Below are 19973 nucleotides of genomic sequence, written 5' to 3' on the forward strand. Positions count from 1 at the left end.
GCTGTCTTAATTTTTATCTCCTCTTGTTTACAGTTGATCCACACTCAGATGGTATTACTGCATTCTAACTCCATGTGTTGTGGTCCCCTTGATCTCATCTTCCAAGGCCTAAGAGCCAAAAAGAGTAGAGGCCCTAAAGCGTTTTACACTCCAACTTTAGTCCATCTCCTAAATGATTTTAGACTCTTGAAGGCAGAATGTTCCAGAGATTAGCAGGCTACAAGGCTATTCAGGAACAATCCTTCTTTCATGATCTACTTTGGACCCTAATTTCCATTTAATTGACTATCCTAAAAGAGAAAATATTATCATTACCCTGTTAACAATGAAAATACTACATTAAAAGGTTGACGTGTAAGGGCTTTGAACAGGCATATTTAGGAAAAGCTACTACTTCTTAGTTAAATGAATGGAATGTACCTCTAGCTCTGGGTCATATGACATTATAATCTGCTCCAAAGATTAAGACAGAACATAATACTATCTCCTTTGTTAGACTTAATTCAGCTGAGCCCCATCAATCACGTGGCCAGGCTGCTCCTTAAATACAAGCTAAGGAACAGGAAGGATAATTATCCCCTTAATGACATAATGTACTACAATTCTTCCCAGAAGCACCTCCCAAGATTCAGTCACTTACATAACTTCTAGCTTACCCAGAAGTCCTGCTTTTCTGTGTTTAAGCTAAAAGGAATGAAAAAATAAAATCAAATGTGACTTTTTTGTATGTGTTTGGGTTTTCAAGACAGGATTTGTCTATGTAGCACTGGCTGTCCTGTCCATAGAACAGCCTGGCCTCAGATTCAGAGATCTGCCTGCCTTTGCATCCTGAATGCTAGGATTAAAGATGTGCTTTACCATGCCAGTATTTTATTTTTCTATTTTAGATATGGGCTAAACTGTTCTACTATATTTTTGGTTTTTAAACTCATAACTCAGAGGTTACTACATACAAGTTTTTACCAATACTCTAAATTAAGATATATTGAAGCATTTATTTATGTTAAAACTTGATCATTGTGGTATATCTTCACTATCAAATGGTTAAAATATGCTTGGTCTTGTTTTCTAAAAATGGTAATATTATTAATCTACAGTATAGCCTTAGAATTTTATAAGCTATGAAGTTTTTATATACTAAATCATATAGAAAACTGTCATGCTGTCATCTTAATGAGCTATATTGATGACTTTTAAAGCTCCAACTTAACAGGGACAAAACCTAAACTCCTAATATTTAAGGGTTAACAAATGCAAGTTAATAGTCAGTCATCTCATAGATGATGAAGTCCTTTAACATGTTCAAAAATATATTTATAGTCCTACAGATGCAAACATGATCTCATTGTTTACTTAAACAGCTGAGAATGGTCCCTGAGTCAGCATACAGGAGTTGGTAAAAATAAGAGAGGAGTCTTTCTGATAGGCTTATCTACAGCAAAAACTATGCTCCAGACCTTGACTGATGCTCTAAGGCTTTTTGGCATTCCTGCACAGAAACAAAAGGTCTGCAATGTCCCATCCCAATTGGGATATAGCCTAAAGTCAACTCCACCAGGAAGCTATTTAAAATTCAGCCAAAGGGGGCACTCGTCCTACAGCTGCCTCAACAAACCACACACTGTCTGCTGGCAGACTGGCTTTTGGAAGTCAAAACGTTCCCATGCAGGCTTGATGTGCCCAGCCACGGAGTCTCAACCAGCACAAGGGCCACAGACACTTCCAGGCTTTGAGTTCCTTGGCCTGGACAAATGGCTCCTAGATTCAGCGACCTCCACCATCATTGCCCAGCCCAGTGTAACACTGCAGGTCTGTTTCGGCCTCACACTCGGGTCCCACGGACATATTGCCAACTTCTGTCTTGGGAGACTTCAGATGCCTTCTCAGTTCGATTCATATGCAGAAGACCAGGCCTTAAGCCTGAGTCCAAGAGTTGTTATTGTCCGGTCTAGACACAATGTGCCTTGTTGCCAGAGTCAAGAAACAGGCCTCAGATGTAACCTTTCACAATTCCTTTAGCTAAAACACAATAAATTGTTCATAGCAGTCTCACCTGTATCTCATGGTAAATAACTAGATACAAAGGCCTAAGAAAAATGTTATTTGAGGGTTTAAGAAAGTGTTTTAAGGTTGGTAAATGCAAGTTATAAAGGTTGCAAGGTCTAAGGTGATTTGCGGTATTCTAAATAGGTAAAAATGCTTAATATTTCTTCCTGTTGCTATGATACTGTTATATTGACTGTCCAGAGCTTTGACCTTTATCAATAGAGCTCTGATATATTAATCTAACTCTAATACAAACACATTCTACTATACCACCCACTATCATGGTTCCAATCTCAAGATTTTAAATCTTCTTTAAATCTCCATAATGTATAATCATACTAAAGGTTAAGATCAAGAGAGCTTTTGTCCCTTCTACTTCACAAAAGGCTTCTGCCTTTTCAGAGTTCACCTTAAATAATGTTTATGCTGTTAATACAAATGTGTATGTCTACTGCCTTTTTCTGTAATATATATTTCACTGCAAAGTACAGTTATAATGCTAACATATATAAAGTTTGATCTCCTTCGTGAAACTTAAAAGTAATTCTTGTAAGCTGCAGGAAATCCACCTGAATCCACCTCTCAGGACAAATGGGCTTCAGATAAGTACTGCACCTATTGCCTATCTCAGAGGTGGGATTCCTCTACTTTCCCTGGTTTTGGGACTTCTTTCCTTGCTACTTGATTGCTACATTCCTACATTCAATATCAGCTGACTGGTGAGTTTTCTCTTCTGGTTGGTATCAACTCCTGGTACCAACCGCTACAATCGTACACTGAACACCAGCCATTTGGTGAGTCTTCATTTCTGGCTGGTGCAAACACTTCCTACTTCTCTCACCAACCTACATCCAAACCCTTCCTCTAGAACCTTCTTCTCCCTTGGGTAAGATTTTCCCTTTACTGGCATATTTCTCTCCATCCCCGTCTCGCTTGTCTATAAAAATCCTAGCACTAGGTTAACTGTGTCTGCTATGGGCTACTGTGTCCTTGGTCTTTGGCCAACACTGACAAGCTGTTGAAACAGATTGTACCAATCTACTGAGTCAAAATCCTTGCTCTTGGAACGCCTTGAGAGGTCACTGACTCTTACCAGCCCAATGGGAATAGTCCATTCATCCGTTCCTCCAGATTCTCCTCTGGGATGTATTCTGGAGAATTTTAGGTTTCTACACCTAGTGCCCTCTTTAAGGGCCTCTAATCTTACACACCTCTGTAACCAAACTTGGCCTGAATTTCCTTAGATAACAGATCCAAAGCAAAGCCTTTTTAATTACTACCAGTGATTGGGTAAATGGAGGTTCCCTCAGGTAAATGGAGGTTCCCACATTCAAATTTCTTTGATCCAAACCTTCCACCTCTGTTTGCTCTCCCAAAAGTATTAAATGTAAACCTAAAGAAATTTTCTTATCTATCTATCTATCTATCTATCTATCTATCTATCTATCTATCTAGATGTTAACATATATATATATCTACCTATATATATATATATATGTTAAATATCTATCTATCTATCTATCTATCTATCTATCTATCTATCTATCTATCTATGTTTCAGTATCCTGCCAGATCCAGATGTTTCCTACATCTACAACAGTGCCAAAGCAGCTACCACAGGTGTCCCAGTCTGACCTCACAGACTTCCAAGAAGCTGGACCTGCACTTTCCCTCCCAGCCATGGATGTTCTAATAGACCCTTGAGCATCAAAACAGCCTGTTTTTCCTGGACTTGGCTAGCATTTCTGCCTTTGATATCCCTACAGCACCCCCAATGTCAGCAGGGAGCAGCTAAAAGAGGATCTATGCTCTTTATTCACTTATTATTAATAAAAGTGCTTCAGGCCCAGGACAAGTAGCTCCAAGTTCTCCCAGCATTCCTCAGTCCTTACCTGCTGCTTTGCAAGGCTGGCAACTCTCTACTGGCAACCCTCTACCCTGAACTTTCCAGGTCACGGGCTTCCCCAACTCCTCTTGAACACATAACCTGGACATTTTATTGCTATTATTATTTTTTTCTCTCTCTCTCTCTTACCCCATTGCATGGCAACTAAGAGCTGGTTCCAATGAACCTACATTTATATACTTCAACTTGCCTTACAGGAGAAGCACCCCAAGCTCCTCATTTTTTAATTATAGAAAGAGGGAGGAATGTCAGTATTTAGGCAGCCTGCTTCTGGGTTGCCTAGCAATCTATGATGCCATCATGTGTCTCCTGATAGGTAGTCACACCTGGCAGTCATGGTTCAGTTGCTCCATAAAATGATTAACCTCCATTTTATCCCTCTTTTGCCTTTTTGCCCTCTTTCTCTCTCACCCTTCTGCTGTCTTCCCTTTCTCTCTCAGGGCACCTCCCTCCCTTTCCCCTATCATGTCTCCCTCTCTCCTTCTCTCTTTCTCTTTATCTCCAGCTAATAAACCTCTTTAATATAAAATCTATGCACATCATCATTTCATTGGTCCTAACAGTATTGTTTTTCTCTTCAACTTACAAAAAAAAAAAAAAATCCCTAAGTTTTCTTCTGAGTCCATTTTAAAAGTTTTTTTGTTGTTGTTGCTGTTGTTTTTATTAATAAGACTAAGAATTCCAAAGGCAACCCCACATTTTCTTGGTAACCCTATGTTGTGATTGGACATGGAGATTGATGAGTACTTGGAAACTTACTGATACACAAATAACAACAAACAAAAAACTCTATTTCAAACAAGATTGGCAACAAGAACTGACACATGAGGTTATCCTCTGACCTCCACATTCATGCATTGATCTGCAGAAACCTGCCCTCACACACATGCACATGCAAGCCTACAGTTACACACACATATCATACATTTAATGCACACAGATATAAGAAAACAATTGCAAATTGAAAAACATCCTTGGCTCACACTTTTCAAAGACATGAGGTACACTGGATCGAAATGACTTGCCCAATGACATAGAAAAGGGGTCCTTCACTAGGCTGACATTTGAGTTCTCTTTGAACAGACATTGGAATGCCCTTAGAAGTGAAAAAGATTTATTGATCTGAGCAGACTTCACAGGATCGTAAAGCAGACCTGCAATCCATAAAAATGAAAGGAAAGAGTGAGTGAGATAGAGTGGGGAAGGGCCTCAGCTTCAAATGATGGTCTGGTGGCTGAGGACTTCCTGGGAAGTGAGTGAGCTATAGTCAGATAGTTCCCATGTACACCAATAACTAAAGACTGCCAACTAACTACATTTGCTACAATTGAATGACAAGTTCTTTCTTGGAGGAAGATCTAAGGGCCTATCTCAAGCTTGTTACATCTAATAATGGTATTCTATTAGATCAAAAAGCAGTGATGACCTTTAAAGGTTCTCATCATTCAAAGCTAAGACACTTGATAACGAAGAGATAAAACTTTTAAAATGAGAGGAAAACTTTGATGTGTGTGTTCAAAATGCATTCAGAACTCTGTGAGTGCAGAAGTACCCATTCTCAGAGTTCAAGGCTCAAGTCTCCTATATAATATATATATATATGTGTGTGTGTGTATGTATCTCTGTGTACATATATATTTATGAGAAAAGTATATGTATGAGAATTCTTGATTTGGGAACAGAGATATTTTGAGTCCTCAGTTCTATGAATTTCTAGGTTTTCTAAGGCAAATTATCCAGCCTCTAACAGAAAGTTAATTTCTAACATGGTGAATTATTAATTCATCATTTACTGAATCACTTCTATATTTAATATTATAGATGTTAGGCTGCTGTGTCAAACAGAGAAGATACAGATCTTCATACTAAACTCAGAGTAGCAAAAGTCTCTTTGTAAAGCATGGTCATTATATTAAAAACCTTATAATACAGGGTACTACAGAAGAGTAGAACCGAGTATAAGTGAAGGCACAGTGAAACCACCAAACTTGGCCACTCTGTGAGTCGAAGGAAAAGTTTATTTGGGGAATACACTGCCTGCCTGCCTCCAAGAATAATAGAGGACAGCAAGTTGGTGGGTAAAAAGCGGATTTTATATAGTTGGCAAGATGGAGTCTTTGAGCTGAGGCAGGCTGTTAAGATTAATCAGAAACTAGATGCCCTTGCCTGAGATAGTTGACAGCTGGAGCAGGTAAGGAAGGTTCCTGATAAACAGAAACCCACAGAAAGGGCTTCTTGAGAAGTGCTGAATTTAGCCTTCTGTTTACCCAGTAACAACCCTTCTTTCTGTTTATTTCAGAATGTTTGTTTCTACTAGTGCCATCATTTCAGCACTGTCTTTGGAAGAAAGTGTGAGGTGCTAGGATAAAGAAGGAGGTCAAAAGAGGATTTGATTGTGCAAATGGCATTCCATTTGAGACAAGGATGGTTAACTTAGATATAAAAATATGAAGAATTTAGATTTCCACAAAAGTCAGCATTGTAGTTGAAGGTGTGAAGTTAAAAGGAAGAAACCATAACCCCAGACTGACAATAAAGAAGAGTAAAAGGGTCTGGAGTAACAAGAGAGGGAATGTGAGTGATGATAAGAAAACAGCAGACTTTTTACCAGATGGGTTGTGTTTTCTCAGGGAGATTCAAGATGAGCTCACTTGGTACAAGAGGTTTCTTAAGTTACAGGGGGAGAAATGAACTTAGTAACTAGGGGACACTTACTGCAGAAACATAGTAAGATACCTGGGAAAAGTTTTGTGGTCCCCTGGAATCCACAGTGACAAAATCACAGAGATGCCTAGCTGCCTATATGTCACACGCTTTATCAAACCGAGCTGATTAACTAAAATGAAAAATAAAATAAAATTAAAAAATTGAAAATCCAGCAGTTGATTCTACTAAGAATGAACAGTCAGTATACATTCCTCTTTCTATTTGTCAACTCTAGTACAATGAACGCTTTTTTATTTCTGTTCTAATCATACTGAGACTGTCAGTGGTGAGGGGACAGCAACAAAACTCAACAATGTTACTCTTCGCAGCATGAGTTGTCCCTTTCATCTTTAGAGCAAAATTGAAAAATTGTGGCTTCCATGCAGGAAAAAAAAAAAAAAAAAAGGAAAGGCAGAATTAGCTAATTTATAAACCAGAGTTTGGGTATTTTAAAATAGAGTTTAAGCAAGAGGGTTAATGAAAAGAAAGATGTCCAGAAAGGAAAATAATTCCCAGTTCATGGCTGTGACCTTCTCAAGGATGAGTTACTTCGTTGTTTTACAATAGTCACATGTATTATTTTAGTTACTTTTGAACTTACTAAATATTTTTCTCATGAATTTATTAGTTATTTATTAGTTTATTAGTTATTCAACTTATATTTATTATTATTAATTGAAGTTACTAAACCCTTTTTCTCATTAACTTATTCACTTTACATTTTGATCATATATTCTTTCTCCTCTTCCCCCCATCAGTCACACTTTCCCACCTTCTTTCCCATTCCCCCCTCCCTTTCTCCTCAGAAAAGGGGAGTACTTCCCTACCAACCCTTTCCAGCACATCAGGTTGCTCCAGGACTAAGTACATCCTCTTTCACTGAGGCCCAACAAGGTAGCCCAGCTAGGGGAAAGTGATCCAAAAGCAGCCAACTGTGTTTATGTCAGAGACAGCCTCTGCTCCAGTTGCTAGAGGACCCACATGAAGACCAAGCTAATCATCAGCTACATAGTTCCAGTACATTTGTTGGGCTCAGATCTCAAGGTCCCCCAGAGATCACCAGGAGCCGGACCACGTATGCAAATGCAAAGACCAGGCTTAAGCTCGGTCTCTCCATCATCACCAATGCAGTGAATCAGAAACTAGAGCCCCGAGCAGCTACATGGCAGGGTTTTTATTTGGGGCTTGAGCAAGAACCTGGAATTGCCAGCTTAGCAGTTACAGGATGGGATGATATTCAGGGAAGGCAAGCTAGCTACAAAGTTGGCTAACTAACATCAGGAAGGTTAGGTTGGTGGGCTGCCCAGAACAGATGCCTTACCCTGAGAAAAGATACCTTCCCATTCTTGTAGTTATTTCCAGCCTATTCCTTGGGTAATTTAATGGATTTATTATTCCTGGGATTGATGACCTATGGCCTAGTTCCTGGGACTGATGACCTCAGGCCTGGTCCTTTCACATTCATGTTTTTTTTTTTTTTTTTTTTTTTTTGGTTGCTGGTTCAGTCTCTGTGAGCTCCCATGGGCCTCGGTTAGTTGACTCTGTTGCTCTTCTTGTGGAGGTATTGTCCCCTATGGGTCCTTCTATCTTTCCACCAACTCTTCCACAAGATTCATTGTGCTCCACATAAAGTCTCAGCATCTGCTCATTTGCCGCTGGGTGGAGCCTCTCGGAGGTCAGCTGTGCTAGGCTCCTGTCTGCAAGCATAGTAGAGTGTTATTAGTAGTGTCAGGGGTTGGCTCTCTCCCATGGAATGGGTCTCAAGTTGGGCCAGTCATTGGTTGGCCATTCCTTCAGTCCCTGCACCATCTTTATCCCTGCACATTTTGTAGGCAGGGTAAATTTTGGGTTGAAGGCTTGTTGGGTGGGTTGGTGTCCCACTCCCTCCACTGGAAGTCCTACCTTGGCAATAGAAAGTTGCCCTGAAGTTAGTGTCTTTAAAGGATCGCTAAGGAATCTAAATGCTATCACAGAGGGATTCCTTAGAGACACATGAAAAAATTATGCACATGATGAGGTCACAGGGCTGAAGGTAGCATATCTTTCCTGTACACAAAATGAGCACTTTTGTTTGAGAGTTCAAGACTTCAGGAAAAGGCTATAGTCAAAGTCATATATATTCAGAACTTCAGCCTCTTCCATTGCTATTGTCATGGAAAGTAGCTTTATCCAGAAGGATGTTATCTCTACACTGGTGACCTTCAGAGCAGATGTTAATTACCCTAGAGTTCTTATCTCTCAGCTGGTGAGAGGCTTCAAACAGATTGTCCACATAATTCTTCCTGTTTTTCTATCTTGTCTCAAGACCAGGCCCAAACAACCAAAATTAAATAACAAAACTAAAGTTGTCTTTTTGCTCTAGAAGCTTGACTATGAAACAATGTTACTGATCAAAATCAGCAGCTTGCTTAAAATGCTTCAGGATCTATATTTTGATGTATCCACCAACCCAAAGCTCTTGTAGGCCATTCTCAATTACATTCCAAACATTTTACCATCATTATTGGCTGTTGCAGACTGGGTCAGGTGTTTGCAGGTATTTGACATCTTATTCAAAGTGTTGAATTAAGCACATGCAGACTTAAAAATCTGCAAGGAAAACGTATTCGAAGAGAATTGACATTACAGGTCAAAATACAAGCCACATGGGTGATGGGAATGACCACTTGAGTAAAGGTACTCGAGGGCCACGGGTTATTGTCTGAAGCTTCTTTTTCTGCAATCTAAAAGAAGAATTAGCCTGTCAGTTGTTAGGTCTCAAAGAAACCTGGGCTATGTCTCACTCAGTACCTGTGGCTCCTTCCAGCCCTTCTCACTCCATCCCTACTCTAATCCTCTCAGGCACTAGGCTTCTGCTTTTCTTCCCCCAGCCTGATCCTTATATAACTCAGCTATTTTGACTACATGGATCTCTTGATCTAAACCCACTGCCTCTCTTTTGGTCAACAGCTCCTCTCTTGCTCTCCTTCAGTTTAGTCTTCCAGGCAGTCATGTTCAGTCTGGACTCTTCCCTCTGCCTTATATCTAAATAAAAATGTTCTCCCTACTTTAGGAATAGTCATGCTCTCCTCCTTTTGTTTCATTATTTTTTCACTCATTATCAAGGGGCATAGTTTAGGCAGTTTTTCATTTTTCCTACTGTGCATGTCTCTCCTCATAATGCATCTAATTTTAAGCATATGTGTGCCCGATTACGCACACACATAACATGGTAAATAGGGGATTTTTCCCCACAAGTTCACTTAGGGATACAGTTTTTCCTAATCCTGCATGTACTGAAAAGCAGTTCAGACTGGATAGGCATATTGTCTAATGGTCCTGGACATAAGCGGAGTATGACTGAATAAAGCGAGTCTGAGTTTGATGGTTATTGCAGATAGGAAAGACTTTCTCCTTTATTGGGAGTGAGGTATACAGGTGTGTAGGGGTCCTCAGTTGCTAAAAATTGCTACATTGTTCAGAATGGTGTGTAACTGTGTGTGTGTTCATGTTCTATGTTTAGTTGACAAAGGGGTGTGTGTATAGCTTAAGTTAAGTGGAGTCCCAGGTTTTTAATCCCTTTGTCTGGCTCAGCACTTGATTTAAAATCAATTAGTCCAAGCATAAATCCCCATATCTATCCTTATTTTGTTTCTGGGGCACCTCAAAGATAACACTCTGTTCTTTTAATCTAAATACTCTCCTCCCTGCACCCTTGAATCAACAAGTATGTCTAGTGGTTGAGGGAGTGAACACTCAACTGGAAATCTCCCACCAAATGGTAATAGAGATAATATGTACAAAATAATGGTTTTTGGACGAATTGTTGAACGCAAATGAGTAGACAAAGAAAATGAAACAGTTGATTCTTGCATTTGTCCCTTATTTGCTGTGGGAGGTATGCTGTTGGGATATTTACAGCCCCGTTCCTATGTACTCAATTACATTACATACCCAGTGATGATTACCAGACATGTCATCTGAAAATTGTTTCTATTTCCTAGTGCAAAGTTCCCTACGTCCCCTACAGTGGAAACCCACTGAACCAGATAAGGAATCGAGATATCAATTCATCAGTTACCTAAAGTATAAGGAAGAACTCTTTTAACATTTATTTGCTTTTATATAGGCTTTTAATGTTTTGCCCGCATGTATGTAACGTGCAGCGTGTATATGTCGTAACCAGAAGAGGGCATAGGTCACATGGAACTGGAGTTACAGATGGTTGTGTGGCACCATGTGGGAGCTAAGACCGAATCTGGGCCATCTGAAAAGCAGCCAGGGCTCTTAACTGCTGACCCCAATCTTTAGTCACAGACAACTATTTTGATAGCATTATTGAGTAAGTAAATGGCCTGGATAGGTGAGTGTGGTAGGAGAGGAGGATGTCTGAGGCAGTGATTTCTAAGATACCATGATTGTAGGCTCTATCATCTTCCAGGTCGGAGGCATGGACATGAATGGAAAATATGCAATAGAAGGGAACATGCCACATGTTCGGATCACAGCCTATCTATCTGGAAGCATCAGTTATGCTGATGGTGAAGGTCCGACAAATGTAGAAACAAAGGGGAAAATTTGCATGTGAACATGTCCACACTTGGGTGAAAAACCACAGAACTAGCTCTGACCAAAGACGTGTTCAATTAATACCAACAGGATTTTATTTTTCTGGTAATAACATGCACGTGATCTTTCTAAATGAGTGCTGAAATGAGTTGACTTGGTCATTATAGTGCATCATTCATCACATTGAATAACAGAGAGGCAGAGCTTAAGAATCTTACTGAACAAATGAGATAGAGGAGTGCACACACTTATCTTAGGCATTCATCGAATTTCATTATTTATTATAAGTTATCTTATATTTATAAATCATCAGATGAAGGCCAAAGAGATAGTACAGCTGAACAGAAGAAGAGCAGTATGGACATACACGTGATATTGTTAATAAGCTGTGTAGGTTAATAAGCTGTGAAGGTTAGGCTTCTCCCTCATACTCAACAGGCTGTAAAAACAATGACTTAGAACTGTCAGAGAAATGGAACCTGATTCCTATCTCTGCTCCTGGGAGGAGACCTGGCCTTCTAAACTGCCTGAAAGGTTATTAATTGATAGCCATCTAAACTAGATTCTAGAAGCCCTGAACCTTATAAGATTACTGTCTGGCATGGATGTTTTACTTATGTTGTTTGGGTCTGTTAAGAGTCAACTCAAACGGTCCAGTCAGTCACCTGAATGGGAAAATGCCTTGGAAAAAGATACTTTCTAGAGACTTAAGACATAATATAAAACCTCCTAAACTATTAACCAGACATGGGTTATTTGGCCATTGGAGAGTGCCCCCACTTGACTCTGTAATAACATCTTGTTTCTCTGCTGTACTGCATTGTGTCTTGTCTGATTTCTTCCCATGGGGATCATAAGAGTAGGGAACTGAAGGGAAGCCTGGAGGAGATCCCACTGGCAATAGGATTGAAATGTGCCAATCACCCTGGAGTAGATTTTATCCTGCCAAGGCCATTTTTTTTTCTATTCTTATAATTTAACATTAATCGACAACCAAGACTTTAATTGAAGATTATACCAATGTAACCATTAAGCTCAAATCTCTTATTTTTATGTGCATTCAACTCAGACAATTGGGGTTGTTCTTCGAATGTGTAAAAGTCATTCTTCTTATTTAAGACTCACCTCTGATTTCAACCCTTTCCTTCATACCCATACTCCACAGTTCTACACCACAGAGCAGGTCAGGGGAACCTTTGCAATCTGTAGAAAGGCTATGGGAAATATCCTCAAGAGCATTTTAGAGTCCCAATTTCAATTACAAAGGCAGATTTGAATAGAGGTAATCTAGGATTAGGTGAGGGTGATTGAAAGCAAAGCTGTTAACCCTCTACATCTTCCCTAGAGACTCACCTCCTTACTGGGAGGGAACAACATGCCAGCAATGCAGGCTTTCTCACCTGGTCAGCTGACAGTTGCCACTTTGCAGCTACAGTGGAAATCTGAGTGAGACTACGCAGTCTTCCCGCATGTATGTGTATATGTATTTCCACACCTCATCATTAAATTGTGTGTTCTCTCTATTCTTCTCTCCATATGGATATATTATATAAATACATGTGAATATCTGAATGTGTGTGCTGGATAGTTTTATGCCAACTGGACACAGCCGAAGTCATTTGAGAAGAGGAAATCTCGGTTAAGAAAATGGCTTCATAAGATCAGATCACGCTGCAGGCAAGTCTATAGGGCATTTCTAAAATTAAGGATTGATGAGGGAGAGCACAGCCCATTGTGAGTGGTGCTAGACTTGAGATGATGGTAACTGCTGTTATAAGAAAGAAGACTGAGCAAGCCATGAGCAGCATGCTCCTGCCTCCAGGTTGCTCGCCTGCTTGTGTTCCTGTCCTGACTTCCTTTGATGATGAACTGTGATATGAAAGTTTAAGCAGAATAAACCCTTTCCTCCCCAAGGTGGCTTGGTCATGGTGTTTCATCACGGCAGTAAGTAGCCTTAACTAAGACAGGGTGCATATGTGTGTTTAAAAAATGCTCTGAAAATGTTCTCGAGGCACACATATTGTACTCGTAGACATGTTTAGCTATTTTTGAAGGAGCCTAGAATTAGCAGTCGTGTTAGAAGGCAAATTTAATTTCATTTGCATACTTTATTAAAAAGTGTAACTGGAATTTTTTTTTGTGTAATACTTGTAAAAGTAACACAGAGAAAAATTTGAAAACTCAATTATACTAATATTACTTTAATATTTTATTAAGTGCACCTCCCAACTTAAAATTTATTGCCAGAGGACATGGATTCATTTTCTGTGTTGTTGCTGTATGTATAGTTAAAGCTGCCCGAATGGCTTTTTAAAAGTTCGGTATAAGGATTGTGTTTTTACATGAATAAGCTATAGTAGCCTCGTCTCCAAGAAAACAGTTTCAGAGAGAAGGTATAGACCTTACCTCATTCAGTTTTGAATGGTTGACTGGATGACCCAAATGGCCTCTGCAGCGCACACTCTGCTGTAACCATTGTCCCTTTGATGTGAACTGCACTATTGAATCATTTCAATGATGGCATGATGTTTCCGTAAGTGAGGCACAAAGCCGGGGCCTGCATTTTAGGCAATCTCTCCTGTTTTATTTCCTACTACTTAATCTGGAGGAAGTCAGGCATCCTTTTGGAAAGGTGGTCCAAGAAGTTTAAGCTTAATTCTTGCCACAGGTCGTATAAATTGATGACTGCAGATGAGATCAAAGTTTCATTCATCAGTTTGGCTGCATACTTTATGTAAAGCAAAGAGCTGAGCCACACCTAGACTGATGATTTAAGTTGCTCATTCTTAGGCTTAAGCAGAACTTCTCAACCTTCCTAATGCTATGACACTTTAACACAGTTCCTCATGTTTTGGTGACCCCAACCATAAATTATTTTGTCGCTACTTCATAACTATAATTTTGCTACTGTTATGAATCATAATGTAAATGTCGGGTATGAAGGCTATCTGATATAAGAGCCCCAAAGGGGTCATGACCCATAAGCTTAGAAACTTTTCCAAGATACTTAACTTTCTTCTTCTATTAAAACCTTAACAGAAAGCATAGTGGTGGCGACGTACCAGTTGCTGTTCTTGGAAATGCGTGCATATATTAACTTACACAATCCATCACACACATAAAAGATAATGCACAGGTTCCAGGTTGACACCTCAATGAATTACTGTAGACTTTGTGGCTGAAAATAAGGAAGGGAACTAGCCCATAATTTTGATTACTGGAACTTGAAGTTTAGTAGCTCACATCCCCTCATTCCAACTTTTCTGTCCCCATTCAACTCCCATCTGTATCACACAGTCTTGGCTCTCTTCATCTTACATCATTATAGTATCCGCCTCTGGATCCATGCTGTTTGCCTTGCATGTCTTTACATATTTCTTCTGTGTGTACCCACAGTATGACTGTCTATCCAAGCGTCTTTTTGTAAAATCAGTCAGGGCAGATAAAGGGCAGTTTAGGGGTCTCATTTTAACTTTGTTATCATGAAAACTGTATTATCTGGGTAAGATCATGTTGTGACAGAGTAATTATTGTTTACTTGCTTTTTTTTTTTAAACAAAAATTATGTATACCAGCATCTTGGGTGGGGCAGGGAAAACTCAGCTGAAAATAGTTAAGTGATATGATTATTATTGTCCCATTTTAAATGGGGAGTGTAAGCACCTGGTCTGTATTACACTGACAGTTAGTGGCATGGAAAAGATTTGAAACTGGGTCATCTGTCTCCAAAATCCATGCTGACAGCAGTGCCATTACATCTCTATCGTATCCAGTTTCTTGACATTTTGTGTTCCTTAAGGAGCATCTAGTTAGTTGTTGGTATAGTATCTGATATGTGTTTAAAAATAATTAGTCCATTTTAAACTTTGTCACCTTTGAGATTGACCTGGAAGATGGAGAAGGTTGAGTGAAGTGAAGCACCCTTCCTTCAAGCTCTTATTTAAGATCCATTTGAACAGAACCTTAGAGCTGGCAGACCACACGTATAATAATTATGATGTCGTCTGGCTATGGAGAGCGTACGTATGGAGAGCATCTTAAAGGGTTTAAAGTACATTGGGCATTCACATACTATGGAACTGCTCCTTTAAGAACTATCTGAATGTAAAGAAAAACATACAAAGTAACTGTGAAAGTGTTAAAATACAATAAATAGAAAGACACTCTGAAGACTATGATTTGTACTTCCATTCTTCTCAAGCCCGAATGACAGAAATAGAAATGGGACTTTACGGGTTTATCTAAATGATGACCTCATTGCAAAACAGGTGAGTCGATTGATTCTTCTTTCCCTGAGACAGCATTGTTTCTCAATTACAGTTACATTAGCAAGTTCGCCTCAGATCCTGGGTTATTAAACAATTAAATAAATGTCACCCATCTGTGCACCAGCAATTCCAATGACTTATTGTACAATTAATCAGTAATGCTTAATCAGCATGCCAATGGTTAGTCACTTGGCTTAGGAGCATAGGCAGTTCATTTGTGCTGGGAAATGCAGAAAAGAAATTGTATGAAATAATTTCACCTTGGGAGCAATGGGAGCCAAGATTGAAGCATTTTGTTGCCTGTGCTAATGTAAAAAAAAAACAAAAATGTGTTTTCCCACCCTAACATTTGCCTTGCCCTAAGCCACAGAATAAAAAATGTGAATGGCAAACATCTGGAAATTTTTCAGGTTTTCTCAGCATCCCATTTGACTGTCTATAAAAACACTTTTCATATATATTATAACTTTACTTAACAATACCAAGGAAATAAAAATAATGCTAATTAGTATGCAAACCTATACCGCGATGAAAACTCTGTTGTTTTTCCTGAGACAGGGTTTCTCTTTGTAGTCTTGGCTGTCTTAGATTCACTTGGTAGACTAGGCTGGCCTCAAATCCACAGAGATCCACCTGCCTCTGCTCCCCTGAGTGCTGAGACTACAGGTGGGATGTAAACTCTTAAATTCAGTGGTAAGAGTAACACAATTGCCTTAACATTGGCTGGTATTCTGAAGTTCTGTTTTCATTGCACTGATAACTTAAGTGATTTCGTGACAGTAAATAACATCTTGCAGTCCAGTTCTTCTTAAAAAATGCCAAAATATTAGGGCTTAAACACCCTGACAGTGTGCTGGATGGCAGGTATTTATCTCCCTGCAAGTATGCACAAGAAGATAAGCTAGATGACTATTCTCTGTGATGAAATTACTTAATCTAAATAGCCATTGCCCTCCATCAAAGAGCTCATTTCAAGACATTGATGTTAAAAATATAATGATTTAAAAGGTAAAGAGAGAGTGTTAAGACTGAGGAAATAGAAGGGAAATAAAGTGGAAAGCAGAACATGAATTTCCTTCTAATGAAAGTAATATCGATGAATTAGAGGAACTTGTAAACACATTTTGAGAAAAGTCCAAATAACTTGAATGTGAAGTAAAGCTTGGAGCTTGTTTCTCATTCATGTGGAGGTTTGGTGTTATGGCATGTGTTATTGTTTAGATTTCAAGTATTTTCTAAAACTCATAAACTGAAGAGTTGGTGTGTAGCTGGTGGCACTATTGGAAAGTGATGGAAATGGTGAGGAAAGACATAGGTAGGGACAAAAGGAAGTAGAGGGCATGTTTTTGAAGGGTGTGTTTTGTCCCTGCCTTAATCACCACAGGGTAAACAGTGCTGCTCTGCCTTGTACCACTTGCCGGGATGTTGGCTCTTCTCTCAGCCCCAGTGGTACAGACAGCTAACTATGAACTGAAAACATGAGCCGATCAATCCAATCAATCTTCCTTCCACTTAGACGTTTCACTTCGGGGATTTTGTCACAGCGATGGGAAGCTGAGTTGCATACGGTCCAGGAATAATACACAACAGTGGCTTAGCTAAATTCTCAAACACTTGGGGCTATGTTGTTTAGTGGGTGGCTCATGTTTAGGGCTAAGGTATGTTTGTTTTGGTTGATAGAAGAGAATAATGTTTGCTGTAAAGTGGGGGAGAAGCACATTCTAGACGCTTCTTTTTTAGTTAAAGATTTATTTCTATGTTTTGACATGTGAATGTGTGTATTTATGTATGGGTGTGTGCACGAAAGTGCAGACTCCCCTGAAAAACAGACGGTGGCACTGGCTCGTCTGGAATTAGAGTTTCAGGCAAGTCACGTGTTACCCAACGTGGGTGCTGAGAATCCAACTTAGTCCTCTGCCAGAAGAGCACATGCCATGTTCTTAACCACTGAGCCATTTCCTAGTCCTGTCTAAATATCTCTTAATGATAGATTCTGAAAGATAACACCTTTTCTGCACCCATCCTTCTAACCAGAACCTAGTAACACGACGACTACACTTCAGTGTAAGAGAGACTGAATGATTGAGTCTATTTGAATGACTATTATTATTAAGAAATAAGTGTTTAATAATCTATTCCTGTGAAATATTTAAAAAAATAGAATATGGTAATTTTTTTATGAGCTCAATAGTCACCATTCCACCTTTTACCATTTCATGTAGAAGCTATGATTCAAAATAATATTTTATTTCTTTATTTACTGTTTGTACAGCCTTCCCTCAGAAAGCTAATAATAAACTTCTGATTAATTTCAATTTAGAATGTTCAGATAAGAAGAGACCACAGTGTGCATGACCATTTAAATGCTAAAAACAGTCAGGTCATACTATGGGACCAGTCCTCTCAATAGAGGTTCCTATAACATGTTAAAAGACTAAAAGTGTCCACATATTCCTTGACCCTCCTCCCACAGAGAAATGAATATTGGCATATCTTTTTCTTTTTTTTAATACAAGGTTTCTCTGTGTGTCCTTGGCTGTCCTGGATTTACTCTGTAGACCAGGCTGGCCTCAAACTCACAGAGATCTGCCTGCCTCTGCCTCCCTGAGTGCTGGTATTACAGGTGTGTGCCAACCCCTCTGCCTGAATATTGGCATATCTTAACAGGTAAAATACAGTGAAATCATTATTGTGTTGGTCTCATTCTTTCACAGAGAGATTCCCTCTGGGTGATGTAAGATGTAAGATGCCAGTTACAATTTAAGGTTATTATTTCAACAATCACAAAGCCACGAAAAAGCCCAACTAAACTATGGATGAAACTCCATGAAAGAAAGAGGTTCCAAGTGGCCTCTAACTGACGTAACCATCCCAGCTTATGTATGCGACATTTGAGTGACAGAGTCATTATATACATTCCACAGACAGCAGATGGAGCATGCAAAAATGCCAAAGAAACATGTTGGAAGATGGAAATAAAGCCTTAGTTATTGTGTGGTCCCAGTAAAGCTGTCCAGTAAACCACCAGCTATTAAAGTGTTCAGCTAGTATGGAACAGAGACATGCTCCTCTTTGCATGTTCTTCTCAGATTTCTGAACCAAAAAAAAAAAAGGGGGGGTAAAAAAATAATTAACCAAATCAGAAATGAAAAGGGGGACATAACTACAGACACTGAGGAAATCCAAACAATCATCAGGACTTACTTCAAAAGTCTATATGCCACAAAATTTGAAAATCTAAATGAAATGGACAATTTTCTTGATCGATTTGACTTACCAAAGCTGAATCAGGACCAGGTAAATCAATTAAATAGTCCTATATCCCCCAAAGAAATAGAAGCAGTCATCAAAAGTCTCCCATCAAAAAAGAGCCCAGGACCAGATGGCTTCAGCGCCGAATTCTACCAGACATTCAAAGAAGAGCTAACACCAATTCTCTTCAAACTATTCCATAAAATAGAAACAGAAGGAACATTACCAAACTCATTCTATGAAGCCACAGTCACCTTGGTACCTAAACCTCACAAAGACTCAACAAAGAAAGAGAATTTCAGGCCAATCTCCCTTATGAACATTGATGCAAAAATACTTAACAAAATACTTGAACACCTAATACAAGAACACATCAAAGATATTATCCACCATGACCAAGTAGGCTTCATCTCAGGTATGCAGGGGTGGTTCAATATACGGAAATCCATCAATGTGATCCACCATATTAACAAACTGAAAGAAAAAAAACACATGATAATCTCCCTAGATGCTGATAAAGCATTTGACAAAATCCAACATCCATTCATGGTTAAAGTACTGGAGAGATCAGGGATACAAGGCACATATCTAAACATAGTAAAGGCGATATACAGCAAGCCTATAGCCAACATCAAACTGAACGGAGAGAAACTTAAAGCAATCCCACTGATATCAGGGATAAGACAAGGCTGCCCACTGTCTCCATATCTCTTCAACATAGTGCTGGAAGTCCTTGCTAGAGCAATAAGACAGTTGAAGAGATCAAGGGGATACAGATGGGAAAGGAAGAAGTCAAATTATCACTATTTACAGATGATATGATATTATACATGAGTGACCCCAAAAACTCTACCAGGGAACTTCTACAGCTGATAAACACCTTCAGCAATGTGGCTGGATACAAAATTAACTCAAAAAAATCAGTAGAACTCCTGTATACAACAGACAAAAGGGCTGAGAAAGAAATTAGGGAAACAACACCCTTCACAATAGCCACAAATGACATAAAGTACCTTGGTGTAACCCTAACTAAGCAAGTCAAAGACTTGTATGAAAAAAATTTCAAGTCTCTGAAGAAAGAATTAGAGGAAGATATGAGAAGATAGAAAGATCTCCCATGCTCATGGCTTGGCAGGATTAACATAGTAAAAATGGCCATCTTACCAAAAGCAATCTACAGATTTAATGCAATTCCCATCAAATTGCCAACACAATTCTTTACAGACCTGGAAAGAAAAATTCTCAAC

This window comes from Psammomys obesus, unplaced genomic scaffold (genome assembly GCF_907164565.1).
Source record: "Psammomys obesus unplaced genomic scaffold, mPsaObe1.curated_primary_1811, whole genome shotgun sequence".
Taxonomy (NCBI): Eukaryota; Metazoa; Chordata; class Mammalia; order Rodentia; family Muridae; genus Psammomys; species Psammomys obesus.